The sequence below is a fragment of the Cygnus atratus genome, chromosome 1 (assembly GCF_013377495.2).
Source record: "Cygnus atratus isolate AKBS03 ecotype Queensland, Australia chromosome 1, CAtr_DNAZoo_HiC_assembly, whole genome shotgun sequence".
Classification (NCBI taxonomy): Eukaryota; Metazoa; Chordata; class Aves; order Anseriformes; family Anatidae; genus Cygnus; species Cygnus atratus.
In genome coordinates this window covers 16,777,289-16,791,711 of record NC_066362.1, presented here as the reverse complement: position 1 = coordinate 16,791,711, position 14,423 = coordinate 16,777,289, and the positions used below count along the sequence as shown (strand labels likewise).

The 14,423-nt window shown below is 40.5% G+C and overlaps 1 protein-coding gene across 3 annotated transcripts in view; it reads right to left on the bottom strand.

Moving 5' to 3' along the window:
* Positions 1–14,423, bottom strand: part of TBC1D22A (TBC1 domain family member 22A) — a 174,696-nt gene that overhangs the window by 153,410 nt on the left and 6,863 nt on the right. The window lies entirely within an intron of this gene.

Sequence of the window (14,423 nt, the reverse complement as noted above, 5' to 3'; positions counted from 1 at the left end):
AATTAAGCATTAAATTTTTTGTCATTGGTTGAAATGTTAGATTATGCCTAGTGAAAGCATAATTTCAATTTATTGTCATTACACTAACTCCTGTCCCTTATAGATTTCCCAAGGAATTAGCTGTCCCAGTAATGAGCTGAAAACATGCTCCCTGGCACAGGATTTCTTCAATAGTTTTAATGCCACCTACAAATCAGGTTCACATTTTCAATCAAGATAGTACTGCAAAATATCCTTGCTTCAATAGAAATAATGTTTTCTCAAAATTCCAGAACAAGGAGGTACTCTGTTACAAATTATTTGGAAAGTGAGCAGTTGTAAAAAAAAGAAAAACAAACAACCACAGATATGATCATTTGCTAAAAGGGCAAGCATAGAAATAAATTCGACCTATTGTTTCACAGCTGATATTAGCCAGATCTAAGAGAAGTATCTGTAAAACTCTGCCTAAAAAGTTTGATGAGAAGCTCAACGCGGACCACCAATGTGCACTTGCAGCCCAGAAAGCCAACCTTATCCTGGGCTGCAGCAAAAGAAACGTGGGGAGGGCCTCTTTGTCAGGGGGTGTATGGATAGGACAAGGGGGAATGGTTTTAAACTAAAGGAGGGTAGAATTCGATAAGATATAAGGAAGAAATTCTTTACTATGAGGATGCATTGGGTTTACATGGCAATGTTTTGGTAGCAGGGGGGCTGCAGGGGTGGCCTCTGTGAGCAGAGCCCAGAAGCTGCCCCATGTCAGATCAGAGCCAGCTCCAGACGACTCCAAAGGGACCCACTGCTGGCTAGAGCTGAGCCAGTGACAGACACTGTTTGTGCCTCTGGGAGGACATGTTTAAGAAAAGAAAAAAAAAAAAAAAAAAAAACTGCTGCACAACAGCAGCTGGGAGAGAGGAGTGAGAACCAGCCCTGCAGCCCCCAAGGTGAGCGCAGCAGGAGGGCAGGAGGTGCTCCAGGCACGCAGCAGCAGTTCCCCTGCGGCCTGTGGAGAGGCCCCTGGTGGAGCAGGCTGTCCCCCTGCAGCCCATGGGTCCCACATGGAGCAGATCTCCACGCTGCAGCCCCCCCGTGGAGGAGCCCCCGGTGGAGCAGGTGGATGAGGCCTGGAGGAGGCTGCGGCCCATGGAGAGCCCCCGCAGGAGCAGGCCCCGGCCGGAGCTGCAGCCCGTGGAGAGGAGCCCACGCAGGAGCAGGGTGTCTGGGGGGAGCTGCCGCCTGTGCGGGACCCGCGTTGGAAAAGTTCGCACCTGAGGGATGGACCCCGTGGTACGGAGCCATGTGGGAGCAGTTCTTGAAGAGCTGCTGCCTGTGGGCAGCCCCTGCAGGCTCAGTTCGGGAAGGACGGCATCCCGCGGGAGGCACCCCACGTGGAGCAGGGGCAGGGAGTGACCGTGAAGGAGCGGCAGGGACGAAGCGTCAGGGACTGACCGCAGCCCCCAGTCCCCATTCCCCTGTGCTGCTCGGGGGGAGGACGTAGAAGAGAGGGTGGATGGGGAAAGGTGCTTTTAGTATCTCACTGCTCCAGTCTGCTTGTGATAGGCAATAAATGATATTAATCTTCCTTATGATGATCCTGTTTGATCCATGGCAGTAATTGCTGAGTGATCTCCCTGGCCTTACCTCAACTCTTGAGCCCTTTCCATCGTATTTTCGCCCCCTTTGAGGAGGGGGAGTGAGAGAAAGGTTGTGGTAGAGTTCAGCTGCCCAGCTGAGTAAAACCACCACAGAGGGTGGCAAGGCCCTGGCACAGGCTGCCCAGAGCAGCTGTGGATGCCCCATCCCTGGAGGTGTTCAAGGCCAGGCTGGATGGGGCTCTGGGCAGCCTGGTCTGGTGGGAGGTGTCCCTGCCCATGGCAGGGGGTTGGAACTGGGTGGTCTTTAAGGTCCCTTCCAACCCAAACCACAATCCTATGAAAAAAACTGTCTCAGATTGAAAGGCTACTTTCTGAATCGACACTATGAAGCCCAGTTACTACTCTATCGTTGAGTTGGCTTATCATTTTATATAATTCTGTGACCAATCAAAATATTTATAAATCACCACATATATTACACCAAAAAAAATCTCCCTTTGCTATCACTAGCCAATTGTCACTTCTGCGTAGGAGACAGCATTTACTTTGCAGAAACACTCTTGGGTTTGGATGTCTTATTTCTAAGAGATAATAAGATTGTACATAAATGTCTCAAATTGACATAATTTGTTTAATTTGGTGAAGAAAAACATGGTTTTAACTGGTTTACTATAATACATTCAAGCATGCTTATTCTCTCAAGAAGAAAATGTTTGAAGCAATTATTCTAAAGGAAATCTTAGGATACTATGCTGATGTAAAGATCCTTCATATTCCATAAATATTTCATAGGGCATTATACAAAGAAAACACACCATTAATTTACCAGCTTTATAACCCCAAGAGCTATTACCAGAGTTATTACCCACTACAGCTAACACACACATGGGGGAACAGCAAAGTCTACAAGCATTTCTCGTGGAACTACAAGCTCATCATTCTATCAGTTACAAATAAATAAATAAATAAATCAGGGGATATTAAGGGAGTTCACAATTTCTCTGTATGCATTATTCATTTTTGATACAGCTGTTATTTCATTGCGATTACTGTAAACGGCTACATGAAGTGATGGCCTGCATGAACAATTCCACGATAGATATGATAAACTAGATTTACGTGTTTTATGCTCCTATAACATAAATTCCTTGGATAATTTAACTATACAAAACTAGAAAATTCTTTCCAGAGAACAGATTCGTGGATCTGCAGCTCCCCCAGCTGCACGTTATAATACAGGCAGAACATATAGAAAATAGCTTTAATAAAGGGCTTGTTATTACTATGGCAACCACAGCAACTGGTTTCCAAAATGAATAATAGCTCTGTTAGGCGCTTCATTAATTTTTTTTTCAGGCAAACACTGCCCTTAATCTTTTCAATGGAACAAAGAGTTATTCTGAATGCATGCAGAAAACAGAAAAAGTCCAAGCAAATGTTGTAAATACACGGTAAGACCCCTTCCAGGACCTTTGCTAGAAGTGAGCAGGAAAGCACAATTTGCCAGGTATTTTGTGAAGAGAACTGGAAAACCAGAAGTAGATGAGGTTGGTGTTAGAAGGCAAAAGAAAGCACGTGAACAGTTGATTAGGAAAATGAAGGCAAAAGGAAGGCTACTAAACCCGGTAAGAAAGAATCACAACAGGGGAAGCCAGCAATGTAAATACTGAGCCACTAAATTCATAGTTGTCCACAGGAGCAAGCATTAAAGAGCTTCTCCCACTAAAAAAAAAAATAATAAAACATTATAAAAAAACACATGAAACGGTAAGGTCAACCTGCAAGGTACATTTATCTCCAACATCAGAATATCAGAGAAACAAAGACTTCCTTTCTGTCACTTCCCTCGGTATCTCTGGCTAAACAGGAAAGCTGCTGATAAACTCTATGATGTAGAGAAAGGAGGATCCTGACCAGACAAGGAATCTCATGTGGAATTACACCTAACAGGCTAGAGTTACGCTAGAGATCACTTCCTCTGTATAAACTCAAAGTTGAACTTGTGAAAATCAAATGAATACACAGGCAATCTAACAAAAAATAATTGAAGTGAATGAATTGACTTAGTCATCCAAAACAGTTTACAGATTGCATTTCAGCTACTGAGCTCCATGCCACTTTGAGGCATCTGACATTTTAGTGTTTCCAGCCTTTGAGAAGAACTAATGTCTGATGATCAGTTCACAGGCTAGTAGGATTGCACTGCATTCCTCCCAAATGTTTCATGGATTGGGAAAGACAGGAAACAGGACTGAATCGCAGTTTGTGGCCGAGCGCTGAGGGCGCTGGAGAAGTTAAATTTAGCTCGCACTTCACAAAAAAAGAAAAATTGGTGGTATGTCTGAGAAACCCTTTTACTCTTGTCTTCAATGCCAGCACTAACCAAGCACAAACATCCAGCTGTGAAAGAACCTTGTCTATGCCTACACTGAACATAAGACTTCCAACTGAATCACTGAAGTAAAGGCTCATAATTAAAGCAGTAAGAGCTACAAAATTTTTTAAACATTCAAGATCAGGCTTAAAAGCTTTTCCCTAATTTCTCACCTCTATCACAACAAATTCCTGTAAAACGCTAACTGTAATCCACACAAGTTCTTCCTCAGTTGGCAGTGAGCATTCATTGTATCACAAGAGTAGTTTTGCATTAGTGTTAAAACAAGTGTGAGGCCGTTTCTAACCAATAATCGCTATCAGGAAGGCAGCACAGCAGGATACACAGAGAAATATGCTCTACTGTGATTACTTTCCCAGGCAATAACAGCTTAACAAGTATTTTTAGATATATAGATATATCTCAAACTTTAGAAGTACGCTTTGATAGAAAACACTTTTCATATTTAAGCTCTCTTCCATGTACTTCTAAAACAAGCAGATACAGTAGTTCTCCCTTTAATTTACACCAGCCTCTGTTCCAGGTTAAGTTGGTAAACATAACCATCATAATAAGCACTAGACTTTCATACTGACAAAACACAGCAGCAAGAAACAGTAAATAATAATAGTAATGCACGGCTTTTGATTGCAGGAAAATGTAATTATTTTTAAAGGATTTAAAGTTACATCTTGCAGTAACAATCCTGTCTTTCTTCTAGGCATTCTGCACAATCTGAACTATTAAATTTTAATTTCAAAGGGTGCTTCTTCATGTTTGAAGCCTTCACATTTTTTCTTGTAGAAGTTTCCAGTTATACTCCTTAAAAAAATTAGATTTCAATCTGTTTGTATGTGTGAAGAATGGTATCCTCTAAAGGAGGCATATTTAACACACTATACTGATGTTTCAGAAAGTATTCACCAGATCTAGGTATCTTATGAGAACTTCATACTCTAACTTAGGTTCTGTGTTTTCTTTACTGAACATCAAAAGAAACCAAAATCACAGGGACAAAGCATCAACCCATTTTCTGGAGATGACAGCTAATTCCTACAATAAGGCAAAATATTTGCAGAAAGATTAATATGTAAATGCCTCAGTGGATGCACAAATTCAAGTTGCTGCTAATGAACTAAGTAGCTATGAATTTTCTGTTTGATTAACAGTGGAAGAGACAGTGGCCATAAAAACAGGATGAATTATACTGCCTTGAGCCTCCATAAGCTGACTTACAAGCAGGATGTGCCACTCGTTACAGCACATCAGTTCTTAATCTTGATGATCAAAAATTTCAGGGACTATAGAAAGTTCAAACTTCTGAATAGCCTCACTGAAGACAATCCTAGTAATTTCCTCCCCTGCTGCACTGCTTGCACAATGGCAGAGGGAACAATCAAGGCTGTTCCCTCAGAGCATCTATGGCTATCACAGGGAATACTGAACTTCTTCCCTGAGTCTCCTTTAATAACGATACTGCAGATTTCACATAGCACCTGCATATGTTCAGCTTTCATGACACTACCAGGTAAGAAAAGGAGATAGCATACCTAAGAAAAACAACAACAACAAAAAAAACAAGAATACTTCATCATCACAGAATAGTTTTCTTTCTCCCAACTCAACCAGAGTGAAAAAATCCTTCTGAATGATATTGTCTACAATATGTTCAGGCTTAAAGATGATTTTTGAACAGCTGATCAGAAATCAATAAAAGAAAGGGTATATGGTCTGCTAAAACTTTATCTGACACACAAAAAAAACTTTTAATTAACTGAATTCTGCAATTTGTTGTGGAATATTGTGCAATTCCCGTGATTTTTTGATGATCACATACAGGAAACCACCAAAGTAAATTTTGTGTGCACAACAGGAATTTAGATATAGTTTTTGGATTATATTTTTTCTGACAGTAATCCCATAGCATCAGTTGAAGATTCGGTCCACACTGTAATCCTCTATATTACAATACTTTTGGAAATAGAATTAGTACAGAACTCCGTATCTTGCTGAGAAGAAGATGAGCATAACATGGGAATTCTAGAGATTATGCTAAGTAAGCATTTATTTTTGAGTGGTGTTCAGATCGATGATTTTAATCTAGATGATAGATGATTCATCTAGATTTTAATCTAGATGAATCTCCATGGGATTCAGCACAAAGGAGAACTAATTTTATTCTTTATACCATGCTGCTGTAATTGATAAAATACAAGTAAGAGCTTCTCAAGTTACAGGTATTTACTGAAAGTAGTCCGGGAACTAGTGCTCTTTGGTATAGTCTATAATGTCCCATATTCATTAATCAAGTCATACCAAATACCGTAGCTCACAAAAGAAGGGGTGGAGAAGCAAGGATTTAAGATATTGCCTCCTTTTCCAGAACTGAGAAAAAGGGGAAGATTATTTTGTTTGTTAATGGGATCTGCAGCTGTTCGATCTTAGAGTTTTCCACCCACCCTCCCCCCAGCAAAATCTTAACTCAATGATGGGTGCCATTCGGAACAGGAGTCTCTGCTCAAGTCAAAATGAACAACGCTTTTTTAAAAAGAACACGATGCAAATCTACGTTTTCTCTGCCCAAAGGAGGTGTTGATTCCAACTACATTTTTTGTCCATTCACTTCCAGAAACTATTTCTTGGTTGAATAATTTCCACCAGGTAAGTATAATCAAAACACAGATGTTTAATACAACCCAAAAAAGAACACCAAAACTACATAACAACAACATGCAATTCAGTACCAATTTGTCTTGGAATTATATAGGTTATGTTGCTTTAACGTATATAATGCCAGACAACTGATATCGCACACTGTATGTTCATCAAGCAATGATAAACACGAAAACTAAAACTAGCGAGTCTGCACTAGATTACAATTAGACTGGATACTGAAAAATGTATTTTTGCTTTTCCTATTACTGTGTATTCTGATGTCTAGTTGAGCAAAAGATTAATTTAAACAATCCTTGGTCTTACTGTGAGAGCAAAGGAATTAATAACTGTAAAGCCTTCCACTACAATGAAGAACTAATTAAATGTCAGGGCACCTAAAATTTTACTACCGTATGTGAGAGAGACAAATGACATCAATGCAGATATTTACTGATGTTTTCAGATCAATCAAATGGCTAAAGTTATGACTTGCACAGTTGTGAAGGTTATGATGCAGATGTGTATGCCTTCTCTCCCTGCACCATTGTATCCTGAAGTAAAAATTATGATGCTCTTCACTTTTTCCTGCTTAGACTAGACATAAAAGAGGTGATTCTCACACTACATTAGCACTGGGGCAACCTCTCCTTGAATACTGCCTGCAGTTCTGGGCTCAACAATACAAAAGGGACATTAAGATAGTTGAACGTATCCAGAGCAGGGCAACAAAAATGGTAAAAAGGCCAGAAGGCATGTCCTGTGAGGAGAAGCTGAGAACACTTTGGTTGTCTAGTCTGGAGAAAAAAAGGCCGAGAATCAACCTCATTGCTCTCTACAACTTCCAGAGGAGGTGAGGTGGAGAGGGAGGCGGTGGTCTCGTGTTCTATCACTTGTCACCTGAGAGAAGAGACCACCACTCCCATTGCTGCTGCTTCTCAGGTAGCTGTAGAGAGCGATGAGGTCTCCCCTCAGCCTCCTTTTCTCCAGACTAAACAACTCCAACTCTCTCAGTCACTCCTCGTATGTCTTGTTTTCTAGTCCCTTTGCCAGCTTCCTTGCAAGAAGGAAGGGGGAGAGATGAAGAGATCTCTGCACACACTTGAGCAACTCAATATCCTTCTTACATGGAGGGGCCCAAAACCAGGCACGCTGCTGGCTCCCAGCTTGTTTTCTGCCAGGTAACTTCCCAGTCACTCCTCCCCAAGCCTATACTGCTGCGTGGCGTTGTCAGGATCCAAATGTAGCAGCCAGCACTCAGCCTTGGTTAAATGCCACACAACGGTATGGAGACCATCCATCTAGGCTACCCAGATCCCCCTGCAGAGCCTTCTTACCTTCACGCATATCAGCAGTCCCACTTAACTTGGAATTGTCTGCAAACTTACTGAGGGTGCACTCGATCCCCTCCTCCAGACCACTGCCAACACTAAATAACTGGCCCCACCATCGGACCCTGGTGAATGCCCCCAGCGGCTGGCATCAATGGGACTGAACTCCCATCACCACGACTCGTTGAGCCCAGCCAGCCACTCCTTCACCCAGCAAACCGCACGCCTGGCCAAGCCACGAGCAGCCAGTTTCTCCAGGAGAACACCGTGGGAAATGGTGTGATGCCCCATGCCTGCCAGTGTCCAAAAGGCATTTAGATAACGCTCCTAATGACACCTTTTAACTTTTGGTCACCGCTGACGTAGTCAAGACAGTTGGACTCTGATCGCTCTATGTCCCTTCCAACTGAACTACTCTAATTACACAGAGTGGAGGAAGAAAATTATTTTTAAAGCAATATGGACTTCTCAGACACGCTGAGATTGAAACATTTGCTGTATTTTACTGTATTGCCAGTAGATGTAAAGAGAATTAAATAACTGAAGAAAATATTAGAAAAAATGAACTCAAATTACAAACGTTGTAATACAAAAGGGTTTTATTCTGGTCTGTTTGCTTGGATAATCTTGTAGGTAGAGTTAAAGAAATGTAAGAAGTTACAACCATTGTCATGCTGAGTACCTTCCAAATGACACTGTACTATAACCAACCTATGATCATGAAATTCTTCTAACTTCCCAGGCTTCAATCTTAACACATACATTTCAGCAGAAGTTTGCTAGCTATAAAGCCAACCAAAACAGCAGAGCAAATTACTACTACTATGGAGTTGCAACTTTTGCAACCTCTTTAAAGAAAGAATTTACTTTAAATATCTGTAACAACACTTCCTAGTTTACCTTCTCTGAAGATGTAAATTTAGCAAAGAACACTCTCTTCCTCTAATTATATGCTAACAACACTATCTGGCTTTCAGGAGTTGCAGTCCGACTTAATTTATTACTAAATTAATTATTTTAACTGATATTTTGAACACTGGGAAATGGAGGCACGGAGACCAGTGACAAGTGGCGATCCTCAGGGATCAGTATTGGGACTGGTGCTGTGTAACATCTTTATCGGTGACATGGACAGTGGGATGAAGCGCACCCCCAGCAACTTTGCTGATGACACCAAGCTGTGTGGCGCGGCCGGCACGCAGGAGGGAAGGGATGCCATCCAGAGGGACCTGGACAGGCCTGAGAGGTGGGCCTGTGCGAACCTCGTGAGGTTCAACAAGGCCACTGCAAGGCCCTGCACCTGGGTTGGGGCAATCCCAAGCACAAACACAGGCTGCGCGGAGAATAGACTGAGAGCAGTACTGATGAGAAGGACTTGGAGTTGGTTGATAACAAGCTCACCATGAGCCACCATTGTGCACTTGCCAGCCAAAAAGCCAACCATGTCCTGGGCTGCATTAACAGAGGCATGATCAGCAGGGTCAAGAGAGGTGATTGTCCCCCTCTGCTCTGCTCTCATGAGACCTCACCTGGAGCCCTGTGTTCAGCTCTGGGGCCCCCAGCACATGGACCTGTTTGAGCAAGTCCAGAGGAAGGTCAGGAGGATGACTGGAGGGCTGGAGCAGCTTTCCTGTGAGGACAGGCTGAGGAAATTCGCATTTTTCAGCCTGGAGAAAAAAAACGATCCTGGGAGGCCTCATATCAGCCTTCTAGTACCTGGAGGGGGCCTACAGGAAAGCTGGGGAGGGATTCGGTCAAAGATTGTACTGATAGGACAATCTGGCAATGGCTTTAAACTAAAAGAGGGTAGATTTAGATTAGATATAAGGAAGAAATTCTTCACTCAGAGGGTGGTGAGGCCCTGGCACAGGTTGCCCAGAGAAGCTGTGGATGCCCCATCCCTGGAGGTGTTCAAGGCCAGGCTGGATGGGGCTTTGGGCAGCCTGGTCTGGTGGGAGGTGTCCCTGCCCATGGCAGGGGGTTGGAATTAGAATGGTTTAGGTTGGAAAGGACCTTAAAGATCATCTATGATTTATTTAGATACACACACACATACACCTGAGATCAGACATTACAGAAACAGGAAAAACAAAAAGGAAAGAAAAAGTTTAACAAAAAAAAAAAATCAAGACTGATCCAATAAAGAGCAGTAGTTACAAAAGCCCTAACACTACAACCCATGACAAGCACACAGGGGGCGGCGGTGCAAGGGGAGCGGGAGGAAGCACAGAAGTTCACTGTTCAAACACTGTTTGACCTCAATTTCATCTCACCTACTGTGAAGAAATATGAAAAACATTTAAATACAGCAATATATTGAGTTGCTAACACCTGCAAGAACATGTAAGAAAGGGGAGATGTTAATTAACAAGATGAAGAAGGAAAATAACCAAACAGTAATTTGTTGAAATAGTGTTTCATTTTAATGGCCTTTATACAGTATTTAGCTCTTGAAACAGAAACAAGTCAAGACATACTGAAACTATCTACATAGTAGCTACTATATTTACTCATAAATTCTAGATTTATTTAAATACAGACTAAATATGCGTAAAGTAAATTTTGGGTGTGTATGATGGATAGAAAACACAAAATGAAACTCTGAAAAAAAAAATGAAAGAAAAATAGCCAAAAGGCTATCTTTTTAAGTTAAATCACTGTGGGCCAAAAATAGTAGCTGTTCATTGCAGTCAGCCTTTTCAAAAGAAAAAATACAAAAACACAAAAACTTAAAAGTAAGGCATACAGAAAATGAGAGTATTTAGTGGAAGACAGCAAAATTGTCTTTAAGTGTAAGAAGACGTGCGTCAGCAGAGATTTTCAACAAATGAAAAGATACCTCAGCAGAATAAAGACACCTATTAAGAACCGTTGGCATCTTGTTCTTGTGTAAAATAGTAAAAATAATGAAGAGATGACACAGAATTCCAGTATAACTAAGATATTAGAGCACAATAAGACATATGCAAGTTAAAAACTCTACGATAAAAAGGGTCATTAATAATCATAAAGACAACTGTCAGTAAGAAAAAACAAAAACATGGCAAACTTTTCAGATTAGGAATATGATTTTTTACTATGTGAATAGTTATTATGTAATGCAATGACTAATACATCAATTGAGTATCCTGACAAAAGGAGAAATAAATTTTCCAGAGACAAACTACGCAAAATCCTTTCAGAAACAATTTCAAGAACTTATTTTCAATTTTAATTAGGTGATAACAATAAATTATTACTTTTAAATTGAAATATCCTAGTAAAGAAGTAATCAGAATAAATGCTGATTATTATGTGAAACCACAAGTTATTAAGCCAAGGCATGGAAAATAGGAGCACAAAATACTAATCCTGCAGAAAGCAATTAGCATAAGAAACCATTTAAGGATATTCAGCACTGATTTCTTTTAGAAGATACTTAATTAAAGAAAAAAAAGTTGTTCCAAAGCTCACTGATAAAGTACTGACCTTTGGTATTTTTTGTGTGTTTTTCAATTCTTGCTTCTTAGCTGCAAATGCAAGCATGTTTTGCAGATAAGCTGCCTAACAGGAATCAGAGAGAATACTTTTCAGTTTGAGAAGACAGATATGACTAACAGCATGTCACATGAAGCAGGGGTTGGACAGATTTTGTTCCTTTTATGCTATATATCAACAAACTGGAAGAAGAATATACACCAATGTGATCAACTACATGTGATTCAAAACTGCAGGAGGCAAGAAAATTGAGAAACTTCTTAACCTCCCTATGCTGCTTTGTTAAAAGTCCCCTCCACTCCTGTTAAAGCAACCGTTTGCAAGATTCTGAAAACCAAGAGCCCATTTTCAGTCATTAAAACAAGGTCCACTACAAGGAAAGGCAAGGCTTGACATGAAGTGCACCTACCTCGGGCCAACTACAAGGAAGAACGAGCAGGGGCAGATTACACAAAACAACTAGTGTGAATTGTTCTCTCTCAGTAATCTGGCCTGCAGTACCATGACTGGGAGGCTACACAGGCACATTGACCCTACAACCTATTCCGTAGCTGTGTGCTAAGCACAGCTGTGTTGCCATCTCCAGCCCCATCCTGCTTCCTGAGTTTGCATCCAGTATACCGAAGTATGATCTAACTGGCACGGGTCTGTCCTCAAGTTGTTCTCCAACCAAAACTGCTTCTTACAGCAGGCCTCTTCCAGCAGCCCTTCTTGCTGCAGCATGATTCAGCTTGTTTAGCAGCTTTCATTTCGTAATTTTTAACTTAATGAGATTAGCTACCCCTTCTTTGCATTATATTAGTACCTGGAGGTGTGTTGCCATGCTTCTCTCTTGCAGCGCAAGTCATATACCTAATAATATAATTTCGATAGGTATTGCTTGTATTTTTTTGTTGTTGTTTTGTTTTACATATAGCTAACTACTCCTAACATCCAATTCAAAATTATACTTTCCCCATTCTTATTACACCAGAGCAATAGTCAAATAAGAAGTGCCAAGTGGAAAAAAGGCATATTGTTTGCATCTGTTTGCCACATAAACAAAGATACTTGCCAGACTTACACGAGAAGTGGGTTAGGAGGACTTACAAGAAGACTCAGAACAACTACAAGGCCAATCATAAATTACAAGAGCGAGTCTGTTAGTTCAGCTGTACAAAACATTAGAAATGAGTTAAAGACACTTCGAGCCAAGGAAATAGCCTCTTTGTTCACAAATAAGAGTTAAGGAGTTAAGTAATCTAAAAGAATGAATTCTTTTATATCCTGAGAATTCGGGGGGGGGGGGGGCGTGAGGAGGTCCTTCCTTTCCTAGCTTGTGTGCAACTATTTGTACATGGTAATTATCTGCTGTATAAAACTGTACACAGAAACTTTGAGAATGGCTCTGTCATCACATATTTATGGAATAACTACCAGCTTATTCAATTTCTGACTAAAATATATTTCTGGTATATTATTTTTCCTCATTATTTTTCCTCAATGTGTAACACGATGGGGCTGATGGAACCTATTTCTACAACTTTAAAACCAAGCTATGGACCAAATCCTGACTCCAAAATCCATTACTGGACTTCAGTGGCTAAAATAAGCTTCACTTCCAAATTGATATGTATAATTCATGTTTCTGAGAACTCTTGAGTTTTATGGTGGGAGAAAACACTTTCACAATCTTTAGTTGACATATGTGACAAACATTGCTTTCTACATTCTCTCATAAAATAATTATTATTCAAGTGTGAATGAAAGGATTTAAATTACTAATTTTGTATTACTTTGTGTTCATAGTCTGTGTTGACTTCTCACGTTACGATGAGGAAAAAAGCCTCGAGTTGAAAATGCACAATGACATTGTTTCAGTCCAGAGATTATCTTTTTTGTATCGCTCTGAAAAGACCTGTCACAATCTCTCTCAACAACATGCAAAACGTACCGAGAAAACAAAATCAGAGATACTTTGCTGCTGCTATTACTACTACTGCTGTTTCCAAGCAAAGCCAACACTACTGTAAGATGCAGAAATGAGCAGAAATTTTTGCTGAAATGTCCCCACGATGACTGACCACTAGTTCAGTCCATCAGGATAAACAAACACCCCTCCCCACTCACATGCGAAAGAGAATGAGCCGGCTGCAACATTCTAAAAACAACAATTGTTTTCACAACACTGATTACACTCTCGCCATAGTCACAGTGACTGTACTCCTAATAAGGGATGATATTTTCTTTGATTCCTAAAATATTTTACTTTATTCCCTAGATTTCATTTAACAGGGAAATACTCCAATCAAGTTAGGCAGCAAAAGTGAAATGGGTAGGTTTAAATTAAACCTTGTCTTCCCTCTGATTTTGTAACCCTTTGTAAGCAAGGTTTCTACCATTACAATACTCTTTTAAAAAAAGTTTGCGTCAGTCACAATCACATAAAACATAACATCAGCCAGATCAAAGGAAGAAAAAGTGGTATTTGATTATCATTTGCAAGCTTATGCAAATATGCAATTTCTTTCAACACCTCAGAGTTCACAGCTGCATTGCATAAGAAATTGATATAACTCATTGAAGTGTTAAGTCTGGTCTAGTTAACATTGTTTCCATAGTTCTGCTTTGCTAGCATCAATCTCATAATAAGACACATCACAGAATGGAAAAAAGCCACAATTTGGGCTATATTATATTGTTACACTGAAGAAGTCTCATGGCAGTTAGAGGAAAGGGAAGTCTTAATGCAAGAACTGCAAACACGCAGTTTCTATGTCCTTCCGTGAGTTTCCTGAAGGTATCTTCCACAGTTGTCTAACTCAAAGTCATTTTATTTATTGTTTTGACATAAACTCCTACACCGAAGTGCCTGGCCAAGTTCTCCAAACACAGTAGACTCTTTCTACTCACTCAGATTTTCACTTTGGATACAAAGCCATTTGATTCTACGATACCCTCTCAGCACTTCCACTTACTCATCAGCTGCCAAAACGTAGTGCACAAAGGCAACAGTCACGTTATCTGACAACACAT